The following is a 12,704-nucleotide window of genomic DNA, read 5'->3' on the forward strand; positions in this document are numbered from 1 at the left end:
AAGAGTCCCTCCCCAGCATCCCTATAGGCCCCCTTCAGATACTGGAAGGCTGCTATGGGGTCTCCACACAGCCTTCTCTTCTCCAGGCTTAACAGCTCCAACTTTCTCAGCCTAAATTGCTTTTATTTCTTCTTTCTTCCTTAAATACATTGGTTCAAACTTGGCATTTGCATATACTGGATACAATGCACTATATACAGACTTCAGTTATTATAACCTTGAACATGTAAATCCTTATCTGAAAGTCTATTTGAATTTGGCAAGAAAATGAGATACTGCCTTTACCCATACAAGCACCTCCATCTATATGAACCTCATACACACGTTCATATACAAAACGCATAACAGTAAGTCAAATAACACCTTTTTTTTCCTTTTTCCAAAATCCCTAAAAGAATCATAGTTTCAAATTTTTAGTTCCCACATGAATAGTCATTTGGTCCTCTTCTGCACATGTGCTATAGCAACACACTATTACCAACATTAATACCATACCGATATGGACATGAGCTACTAAAGGTTGATGAATTACTTCTTTATATTGCATGAGCTTTATGTGTGTAAACATCGGGTGTAATATTCCATGGATGTAATCTCTGTATTTCATTTATTCCTGAATACCTGCCAGTCAATGTTTACCTATCTGTATTTGCTTATTTCGGGACTATTCACAGCAAAAATAACAAGGAAGTTCATGGATAGCACAGTTACAAAGTTTGGCTTCCAGTGGACTTCTATACTGCATTGGATTAACTTTTTAGCCGAGTTGTTTTAAAGCCACAGCACAGCATGAGTTTGCTCTTTATTAAACATCAGAGAAACCACACAGGAAAGATGTCCTAAATGTCTTTGCCAAAGAAAAAGCTTCAAATGGTGTTCATGCCTTGTAATACATCAGTGAATATATTCAGGATACAAATCTGGACTGAAGAGGAGGTTGGGTTTTTTTCCCCTGTGATGTTTTGTAAGGCATGAATTCTCATTGAAGCTCTTCCTAGGATTAGTATATTCATCATTTATTTTTCCAAGATTGACTCTCTGTTCACAGAATACACTTGTGCAGGGGCTTCAGCCTTTCTTTCAGGTAGCAGTAACAGAATCTCCTTCTTACAAGTGGTTATATTCATGCAAGCACAGGAACTTTGTATTTTCAAGACTTCTACCCTCCTGCCACACATTCCTGAAGTTTGCCAGCAGGCTCAAGGAAGCTTGAAGGGCAGAAAACACAGACACCTCCATGCACAGACAGCATGACCTAATTTTATAGGAAACAAAAGTTCATTTTCTTAGGAAGCCAGATTAAAAAATAACCATGGCTTCCCACCACACAAAATATCTACGGAGGAATTGCGACTCCACTGAAGTGCTTGGCAGAGCTCACCAGCAGGAACAGAGCCAAGACCTCACCCTCAGCCTATGCGGAAAACTACAGCAATTCCCAAAACAAACCTCACCCCCCCCCCAAAAAGCAACCCCATTGATTAACCTGAAAGCTTCAATAAAAAAGTGACAAATAACTGATTGCACATACAATTCGGAGAGACGAACAGTTTTTCTTCAGATGCTTCCTGAATAAGAACAAGCATAGGAAACTTTATCCCATTAGGTAAATCATTTGTCAAAACCACGGTTGTGAGAGCTTCTACAAATGTCTTCTTAACCACAACCCCCTGACTGCTAATATAATACCAGTAAACCACTGTCTTTACCATTAGGGCACACAGGTGCATAGGCAAAAGCGCTGTAAACCTGCCAGAGGAGGGTATAACGGTCACGGAAGAAATATGGATGCCTTTGAGGGAGGGAAATCTGAATTGCTAAGGCAGATACGCTAACCCTAAAGAAGCTGCAAACCAGTCCTCATTTGAAGCAGTTATCTCATACGGAAAACCTTCAGTCTGCAACTGACAAATTTCTAAATAAAAGAAACAAAAGAAAAATATTTATAATGGAAAACATGAGGCAATTTCCAACTGCAGCAAATTTCAAAGGTTCTTCGTGCTCCCAGCTTCCAGCTTTACTGGAAAGCAGGAGTTGCTTAATACCGCTGAAAATATCTGGCAAACTCCTTTTAGCCTAAGTTTAGAGATATGACCATTTTTTTCCCCGAAGCTCCAGAGCAGGAATCTATTAGGCTTTATCGTTGACTTTTGGACATGTCAAGTATTTATGAGTCTCTCCATGGGCAGTACCCACACTATAAAATTTAAAGGCATCCGTCATCCAGTGTTACCCTTTTTTTTTGCCCCAGCTGGCAGCCTGTGTTAGAGAAAAACCTCTGCTAGTTTCACAGGAAGTTTACTATCCTTGCTCAGTTGGTGGGAAAAGAAGGTGAATGAATCAACACAGGGAAAAGGATGATCACAATACCCAGAAGGTGATGAAAACTTGCTTGCATTCACTAGATACAGTGGAAAATATCGACGTTTTACCACCATTTCTTCAGTTAGAAAAGGATTTTGTACTCTGCCCATCTCCTCCAGGGTGAATGTAAAAAAGTAATACAAAATGCATGTGCCAAGGATGGTCCTGTTTTTCCAGGAACCAGTTCTCCTCATGTATTATCCAACCCCAATGCTATCTAAAAACATTATACAAACAAAGAGCGACTCTCACACTTCCTTGCTGCTATTTTTTTCCTCCACCACTTAATTTCCAGAAAACCCTGAGTGGATTCTTCTGTTCTATACACTTAAGAGGAAAAAACACCCCACAACAGAACCTGCTCTCAGAGTTCTTTCTAGCAACACTGTCTAGTAAAAGCTACTCACCATCTGATTTGCTACTGATTTACAGTAAAACAATTGCCTGTTATGCAAGGGTAGTTAGCTCTTGCAGAACAGAACCCCTTCCCGCACAAAGCAGAAATGCTGCTGTTCACATGTATATGAACTGTTACAACAGCTCTCTGGACTTTAAACTGGTTCCATTCTGATGAGCGCACAGGATATTCCTGAATGTAGCTTTACTACTTACTTATAGGATGCTTAAAGACTGGTTGTTCCTTGCTGGAGGCAATGAAGGCCACCTCAAGCACTGTGCTCTCTCTTGCACTGATGTCAGGCACCACAAGGGAAAACTCACTGGAAATTTAACATTAATAAACAGTATCCTGAGAGCAACCTGTATCTGGAGAATCATCACCAGGGCTTTTTAAGCCCTGCAAAGATAAGGATTTCCACTCAACAAAAACCAAGTTAAAGGAGGTGGCCATGGAAACAACAAATACATGATAAAAGCTGGCTTTTGTCCTGCAGGGGTTTCCCTAAGGTTTAGGTGAATGGATAATTTGCCCAAATGGGCAATTGCTCATTGCAGAACCTCTCTCCCAGCACACATGAGTGCATAGTGCACTATGTAAGAGCTATGCTGATTCCTTCCCAGTTAAGGCTAGTCCTGCCTCACACACCTACTGCAGCTCTTTGGAAAGAGTCACTGAGAAGTACAAGTACGTAACCAGCTCTAACAGGGGAGTTAAGTCCACAGCGAGTGATGGTGGAGTGTCAGTAGTGATTTGGGTTGTTCAAAATGTTCATAAAGACCTGGCAAACAGGTGAGCTGCCAGGGGGCAATCCAGTGATGACATGTTATGGAGGGTAGTCAAGTTTCAACCATGAAAAGTAACAAACATGCTTTGCAGAAGAACTGGATAATAGGAAGAAATGGGAGATTTAACACAGATGAATAGGAAGTGATGCACATGGATAAAACAATCCTAACTGAAGATATAAAGTGATGGACACCAAGCTGCACATTCAGCTGATCTTGGGGTTTTGACTGACAGTTCAGTTACAATGTCAGCTCAGCACCAAATAAAAAGCCAAACCAAAAAGAATTATGGGATTGTGAGGAAAGAAATAGGTAGTTGTCTGCAGGACAACTCAGTCTGGAAAGAAGACAATGAGGACAGGAGTATGACTGAGAACCATAACATGATGAGTGATGTGGAAAATGTGAATAAGCATTGTCTAGTTGCTGTCTCTTCCACTACAAGTGTAGTGGTCAGCATTACACAAGCAAACAGGAGCTAGGTTCAAAACCAACAGGAAAATCACATGGATTTCGCACATGCATGTGATTTTCTAGCTGGGCAACATATTTAGATGCAAGGTCGTTTACAGTGATAAATAATCACAAACATATCTCTATTAACAAAAAACGAAAAGGATTGTCACAGTATTATATGATTAAAATAAATGCTAATCATTTAAATGATGGGGTTTGCTTAAAAATGCAATGCAAGTAGTTGTAAATTTAGCCTGAACTCTTGGGGGTTGGAGGGGAAGGCAGAACTTTAGAACAGTTGTATTTTCTTTCCCCCCCAGGGAGGTTTTAAATGAACTAATTTTGTGATGAGCAGAATGAAAGGTGGTACACCTTCAAAGAGCACTATATTCAATAAAAAGAATGAAACTGAAATACAGATCCTCCTCTGAATACCTCAATAGCTCTGTAACATCGACCTGACTTGTTCGACATGAACCCAGGCTGGGTGGAACATCTGGAAAAGCACCCCACCTGAAGGTATAGGACCCTGCCCTCTTCTGCATGTACAAGTGATATGCCAGAGGTCATGATGATGTCTTTAAAAATGCACAGCTCTGCAAAATGTACTGTGCTAGCTTCCCCACCCCAGCTTAACATACAATCCCTCTGACAATATCAACAGTTGCCTAACGTTACATTTCACATACCACCATGATTTGGATGGCATGTGCTTGTTTGAAAGAGAATTTCAAATGCTAACAGTTACTGTGATGAGGTTTAAGAGGAGAGTGAAGGAAGTAAGCTTGAGAGTCAAGGTTACAAAATGACTCCATTCCTCTGTGGGGATGAAACAGTATGAACAAAACAACCAAACCCCAAACACTATGTACTTTGGGAAACAGAGCAGGTCAAACTTCTCAGAGGAGGTGGAGTCAAATGAGGATACAACAGGCTGAAAGACACCACCAGCAAATTCCTCTGCAGAGCAATATTGCTGCATACAGGTACGGCTGGCTGCCAGATCCCGAGAGAGGAGGGCGAGCAAATCACATTCCCAAGCACAGAGGTGATTTAGGGATGCGCTTACACACTAGTGAAGTACAGGCAATGCTGCAGTTGTGATGAAAGGTCTTACAGCAATCACAAACATCACTGCTAAGGCCTCTTACATACACAGATTCTGTCATTAGCCAGTGCTGCTGCCTGCTTGCGTGCTCTTTGTTTTCAAGCAGAGATGTGGGTGATGAGAGATGCAGCTAGCTCTATTTAACCTTTTCTGGGAAGTGGGGAGAGAGGGAGGGAACACAACTACAAATGTTTTACTTGGTGTAACGTTCTTCTTTGTGTGCTCTTTGGGAGAGTTATAATGCAAACTTGAGTTGATACTTGAGGTATTTTTATTCATGGGAACTTGAAGTAAAAATATTATCAAGTACAACTAGACAGGCCAATTTATTTGAAGTTCTGCAACTTAGCACACTTCAGTACTGAAATCCACAGTACATGAAACAGCTCTCCATAGGGCAGCAACACCAAAAGCATCTCCATAACAACCCTCCAAACTCAGGATAAATGCCCACAGAAATCCTCACTATGCACAGGAGGTAAATTCAGTAGCTACAGTCAAAGTCAGACTTCGGCTATTTCACTGGGAGTTCAAACAAGATGTGTCAGAATTATAGCATGGAAGAGACTATCAGACTAAAGATGTGTCTATAAGGAATTAAAAGACAACCAACTCACTTCCCAGTCATTATTCCACTTCTTTGCTACATTAAAATCAGATAAAAATCAATAATTAATGGATTTCCCAGCCTTCCCTTCTTTACTAACTTGCTGCCATTCTTGAACACTGTAAAAGCTTAGGAAACTAATGCCATCTAGTTAAGACACCGCAAAAGCCCCAGCATTAAGTTATTAAAAATTTCCTACTGTGGAAGAATACAAGTTGAATATTTAACCACAAACAACCTCAGGAAAAAAATAATACCAAGGGGTGTGTGTGTGTGTGTGTGTGTGTGTGTGTGTGTGGCAACTTAAGTTTCCAGTAGAGAAAAATCTGAAGGGTGGTGTTATTCTAGACTCATGATAATCAGAGGCAAGGCACCATCCAAGACAGATTTACACCTACCATGAAATCCTGTGCTGTTCAAGAGAAGCAGAAGTAGTAGAGAAGAATACACCTCATTCTTTCATGAGAGACAAGTTTCCTGAAACACTAGGTTGCCTGTTTACAGCACCTGAGCTACACAACCAAAGACACACTTCTAAAACATAAAGGAAACACAAACGATTTGCATCTCCGTTCTGACTGCCCTGACAGAGCAGCTTTTTGTTAAAAGTTTGGGATTGCAATAGCATTACTAAAAAGACTGGATGTCATGGTTATATACATCATAAAATATTCTAATGATCTAATATCTAGATTAGTCCTTGTAACGAACACATCGCTTCCTATTCTCCAAGTCTGCCAAACCAGTAACATGCAGCTGTTACCAACTCGCTTAGCATAGCCATAAATTTCTAATGCAATCTGTGTCCAAAATATTCTCAGAGCATGAAAGAACTGGCTGGGAGAACATCTGACTTTTATCTTTCAACTTGACAATACAGTAAAATGTATTTTCTGAAATGCACAGATTTACTGCCTAGCGAGTGACTTCAAATTCCACGTATTAATTGTGGTAGAAAAGAGGACACCCAGACCATCACATATCAAACACTCCTATAGCTTGTGCAGCACCTGCTCCAAACTCCTGTGTCTTTGGAGACCTACTTTGGAAAGTGATCTATCTAAAGCCATAGTCAGGACTTGGAAAAAATATCTGTCCTTCATGGAACCATGTATTTATTCAGTGTCTAATTAGTGTCAACCTGAAGAACATTTATGCAAACTTGGTCAGGACTAAAAATAACTAATTGTAGCTCCTCCAGCCAAATGCTGGGAAAGGCTGGAATTTATGTCCAATACATGGTCTGATTTTTCTGCTTTGCAGGAAGAACTAAAAATGCAGTACATGTAAAAGCAAAGGGAAGTCTGGAGAATGGCTGACTACAAACCATTATTTATCACGTGCAAAACACTGGGTAGATGCTTCAAGTTCCCAAAGATACAAACACTCTTTTCATTTTAAATTTCATGCTTTGCCTTGAAAATCCAGCACTCTACCATCTGTCTACCATGCAGTCCCAAAGACTGCTCAGTTCTGTTGAATGAAGCACTTTCATCTTTCCTTGAATGTAAATATACATTAAAGGGGAGATGAAACAAAAGCAACTCCTAAGGAAGGAGGAGAGGGAGAATAAAAGAGCAAAAGCTTATAGTTGGGGGAAAAAATAATTACACTTAAAAAATGAATTTCTATTAGTTAAAAGAACAACGAAGAGATTTCTGGGCAAGGCCTGGCAAGACAAGAGGAATACACTGCTCAAACAAAGCGACAGAGAAGACAGAGGTTCGGGAACATCCCCTGGTAGGAGCTTTGAGAATTTGGGTGGTGAAAGGGTAGAAAAGGAAGGAGGGGAAGGAGAGAAAGGAAAGATAGTTGGATAGGAGACATAGGAGAAATTAGGAGAACACTGGAACATTGAAAATACAGTCATAAAATACAGTTTATGGTTTATTTAATTTGTAACTTTACTTCCAGGTTTGGCTTGGGTTTTTTTTTTCTAAACAATCAAACTGAGCCTCCCCTTTGTGTTACTTCATATACTTTTGTTCCTATTTCATATGGTACTAAAAGCTACCCAAAAGAAACAGATACTTCTCCAACAGTTAATTCAAGTTAAGTACTATACTTGAACAAATCTTTTAGGTAGTTTCAACAAATCAGAGTTTAAAACAGCCATGGCTGTGTCATTTCCAAAACCAGTTTGAGGGATCGCTATCCTCATCAAGGTCAAGGTCTCTTCAGCAGGTACCATATCAAGACTGCCCAGACACTGGAATAATTCTGAAAGGACCAAATTTATTTCCAAAAATGTTTTTCTTTTTTCCTTCCTAAGGATTTAGGTCTCACATTGCACATACAAAATTATAAGCTGAGTTTGTAAAGGCCTACTGCAGCATTCTGAAGGGAACTGAAGTTGAACTTATGCCATGCTGCAGGTATAAGAAATTGCAATAAACCAAGCCCTTGAACATCATCTGAATTTCAGAACTTCACCCTCCTATTAGCTGTTATTATCATTTCAGCACAACTACAAAGGCACAGAAAAGTAAACTTAAGTTACAGATTGGATTTTCCCCAGGCATTCAGTTTAACGGTACAACCCAAACCTACTACCCGAAATATGCTACTTGAGGCTTCTGCAAGGTTATGATAAAGGGACAATTTATGGTCATTCTCCCTAACAACACACAACAACAAACATTACTCTCCCTGTGCAGCACTGATTTTATGATTAAATACATTTATCAAACCAACTTTTTTTCCTTATTATCCAATTGATAAGCTAAACTGATTCTACTTCGCAGCTCCATTCCAGGTGTGAATGAACACACTGAATGGAAAACGTGTACCCCCTCAAACTAATTACTTCTTATTTCCACGAAAAGGCAGTTTGGAAGACTAAAAACACCACACCAGCAAAAATGACAGAGTGTTTAAAACCAAATCCCCCACAGTCAATATACTGTAATATCTCTGAATCACCACTGCCCATCAGGTTTCCAGGTACCCTTTCCAACCTCCTTTAGAAGAATTGATATCTGCCAAGCCTGAAGATGGGAAGCAGATTCTCCTTTTGCTCTTTAGGACTCCAGAGTTATTCACCTATCTATTTACAGGTATAATAAAATCAAAATCTAGGTTGAGAAACGTAACCACGAGATCAACTTTAAAATATTGCTATGGAGGCTAGCAACAGTTTCTATGCTATTAATCCAATCAGACAGGTTTACGCCTGTCATCTTTGCCCAGATTTGAACTCCTGTTGCCCAAGAGAATAGAAATTGGTGATGCAGGAAGAAATGCTTAACTGTACAGTATTATTTGCTTGTGGCTCAGCAAGCAGTTAACCACATACATGAAGCTCTGCCAAGATGTCCTCCTACAACAAAGGAACTGAAAAAAAACCCCATCAAAATCAAGAGAACACAAACACAATCTGTAATTGGCAGATTTTGGGTGGAACACTATTTACCTACTATTCGTTCTTAAAATAGAATCCAGTATTTTTACAGGTTTTTAGCACTGAATTAGAAGGCTTTTTCTGCATGCCTTAACATACAATTATAAACAGCTTGCCAACTGCAATATCTATTTGCCTCTATGCTACTAAGATATTCTGGCAAGGGTCAAGGCAATTATTAAGACTTTTTCATGGTGGAAAGAAATGTACTTCTGCACATACTGAATTTTTTATTTCATTTTCTTTAGAGCTTACTACTCAAATGACAACAGCGGAGATGCTAGAGGAACCTGTACTACATGTCAGTGCACCTAAATGAGTATAGCTTCAAGACAGACTACATAGCTACGGCAGGACAGTAATTAAGGATGATCATTAAGCAGGAAGGCATTTTAGGTATAAGATGCGACTATAAAAGAAAGAAACCACATTTATAAGCCTAGCAACATTTATGTGGTATGACCTGAGATTATTAAATGGGGTCTCTATTTGCTTTTAGTTTCCTAATCATGAAATCTTACTGACACAGAGGGATACGGTCACACATCCTGACAATGCTTGGTACTAACTTGTCCAGGAGGGCACCAAGAAGACAAACACATTAAAGTCTGTCAAAAACTGACAAGATATTCAGATTAAAAAACAGTAAAATATTTTATCACTGGAATAGCACAGCAAAAATTGTGTATGCTGTATTCCTTGCATAATTTCAAATCAAGTCTGGACAAAACACATAAACATTTCATAAAAAATATCCCCTGCTGGTAGTTGTAATGAAGACATTTGAGGGATGTCCTGTTGTCAACAATAAGAAACATGAAGTGCTTGTACTTTAAACACAAGCCATGGTTCCCAATTTGACCACATCAGAAATGCGAGTTCTCCTTTAGTCCCCAAAAGAACAGTGAGAGGTTATTTGCTGTAAAAGACTTTTCCACAAACCTTCTCAATTTCATTCTGCTGACTAAGAAAATAACTTCACAGCAGCAGGTATTACAGGACTGTGCACGTGCAGAGCAAACACAACCTGCCCAAGACAACTAAAGAAGAATAAAAGAATATACATACATCTAAAAATGAAAAAAAAAACACCGAACCCAAACCAAAATGAAACCCCAAACTAAAACCACCCCAAACCAAGTCCTTGAATAGACCAGTTACATAAAACATGCTGCTGCTACAAGGCCTCAGCACAGTATGCCTATAAATCCTGAACACCTCTATATTCTTGATTCTAAAGGGAGTCAGCTGTAGGACTTTGTTAGGTAGTAACTGACAAAAAACAGAGAGTTGCCTTGGTGAAAAGTAAACATTTCAGTTGCACAGAGTCTGATGTAACAGGGGTGGTTGCATGTAGACTCTACCATTAAACTACTAAATATGCCGAACAGATTGGTAGATGAACCAAAACAGAACGCTAGACTTTCATAGCATTAGTATAACAGACAAAATCAGGGTAAATCCATCCTTTTCCCAGCATTTTAAGTATGCTCAGTTATACGTAGAAAGTACTCGGCAGTACAATGCCAGTTGCTCTGCTATGATCATTCACTGCTTGGGACTAATTTGTTATTTCAGGGTGACTTTTTTTTTAATTTATTTTGCTATAATATATGAAATTTAAGAAAGGAAAATACAAATTTGTGTTTGTGTACTGAAAAGGAGTCTAGAAGGCTTCAGTATACAGAGTTAAAAAGATGAAGTAAAAGAGATTTCCCTTTATTATGTGCCTTGGCGTGGCAAGGCATAAACACCACCCATAAAACTGACCCAAATCATCTGATTTTTGGCCCCATACTGCCCTATACTCCTCTGAATTATGTTATGTACCAGCTGTTCCCAAAGGACCATGCATTGGCAATATTTGTCAGAAGGCAGCACACTCATACCCTCACTCCTCATGCCATCCCTTTATTGTGTTAGCAGCAAGATAGGAACGCAACGTAACTTTATGCCAGCTCATCATGACCTCCAGCCACAGCAAACTCTAGCTAGTAGGTCCTTAAGCCCTCACCCTTCCATATGGCTAGAGAAGCACAATGAGACTGATTGAAAAACCCTGATTTATGGGGGAAGCCAGTGGTGTTAACATAGCTTGTTACTGATTCAGAGTTGAAATGGAAGAATGGTAGCTCAAGGGTGAAGAGTACCTTGCTTCCATAGCCACATGATAAATGGCATACTGTTAATGACATTGTATAATACTGCTACAACAGACTGCACAGCCTCAATCCAGATGGACCTTTATGATCTCAAGGACTGGGCCAACCGAAGCATTGGGATGCTCAGACTTCTTTCAGAACTCCTCCCCTAAGGAGAGTGGCAGAGCAGCAAGCCGGCTCCTCAGGGAAGCTGTAGGATCTATACTGTGGGAAGTGTTCAAGACATGGCCAGACAAAGGCCCCGCTACACAAAACCTGAGCTGGTGCTGGCGGTATTCCCATGCCAAGCAGGAAGCTGGGCTGGATGACTCAGAGTTCCTTTCCAGCAAAGAGCTCTAGGACTCTGATGTGAAATCTTATTTGGCGCAAATGAATTTTCTACAAATCCCTGTCGCTATCACAGGTTAAGGAACTTAATATATTTTATGAATTGATTTGACCTCGAAAACTTTAACGTAATACTAGCAAAACAAAATCAGTAAAGAAATTCACAGTACTGAGAAATACAACCCCTGTTACTGCTGAGAGGTACTCTAAATAGAATACTGTTATGGAGGGGAGAAAAGGTTGTTCAATTATATGTAACCTGGGTTTTGACAAAAAAAAACTAATGGAATTTTTTTGCTTTCATTGTTCCATAAAAATCCTTAAGTTTTCGCTCCTTTTATACATGGAAGCAATTAACTGTAAAGAGAAACACTGTTAAAAGAAATACAAAAAAAAAACATTTTAAAGTGTTTTTAAAAAGCCCATTAATGTTAGAATGTTTTAAAATAAAGAGAACAAAGGCCCTGATATCTTAGACAATGCTAATGACTGTTCTGGATGTGCACCGATTCTGTGCATCAGGCAATTAAAAAGCTGTAAAGATTTTCCTTGATCAAACTGTGCATGAACTTCCAGCGAGGCTTCCTTTGTCATGATCTACACTCATCATTCAAAACCCTCGCAGTTTCTATGTCAACTGCAGGAAAAATACCTGACGTGCAAAAAAAACGGAGGCTCACTTGTTGAAAATGGAACACGTTATCAGAGATGTGTGCAGAGCTGAAAACAAACGGCAGACACAAAAACCAGCAAATAGAGATGGAACTTAAAGGGGGAAGGAGAGAAAAGAGAAAGAAAGAAAGCAAGCGGTAAGAGAAACTTAAGTGGTAGGTAAGTGAACAAAGACATGAGAACCAACTGAAAACAACAGGATTTGAGGTGGTAGGAAGTGAGTTACACAGTCCTCAGTACAGCTAAAAATGAAACACAGAAAATCATTGAGCAATGGAACAAATCAAGAGGATCACTATGTAATTACACATGCATGCCATCTACCATTACATACCATCTTACCACTAGAATAGAAGGGGAAAAAAAACAATCCCCCCAAAATATCTGGGAAATCAACCAAAAACCTGACCTGAAGGAACTACC

The 12,704-nt window shown here is 39.5% G+C and overlaps 1 protein-coding gene across 3 annotated transcripts in view; it reads right to left on the reverse strand.

Moving 5' to 3' along the window:
- Nucleotides 1-12,704, reverse strand: part of BABAM2 (BRISC and BRCA1 A complex member 2) — a 168,304-nt gene that overhangs the window by 56,123 nt on the left and 99,477 nt on the right. The window lies entirely within an intron of this gene.

This window comes from Pezoporus occidentalis, unplaced genomic scaffold, assembly GCF_034315485.1.
Source record: "Pezoporus occidentalis ecotype Australia unplaced genomic scaffold, CSIRO_AGI_Poc_V1 ctg50, whole genome shotgun sequence".
In the NCBI taxonomy this organism is placed as follows: domain Eukaryota; kingdom Metazoa; phylum Chordata; class Aves; order Psittaciformes; family Psittacidae; genus Pezoporus; species Pezoporus occidentalis.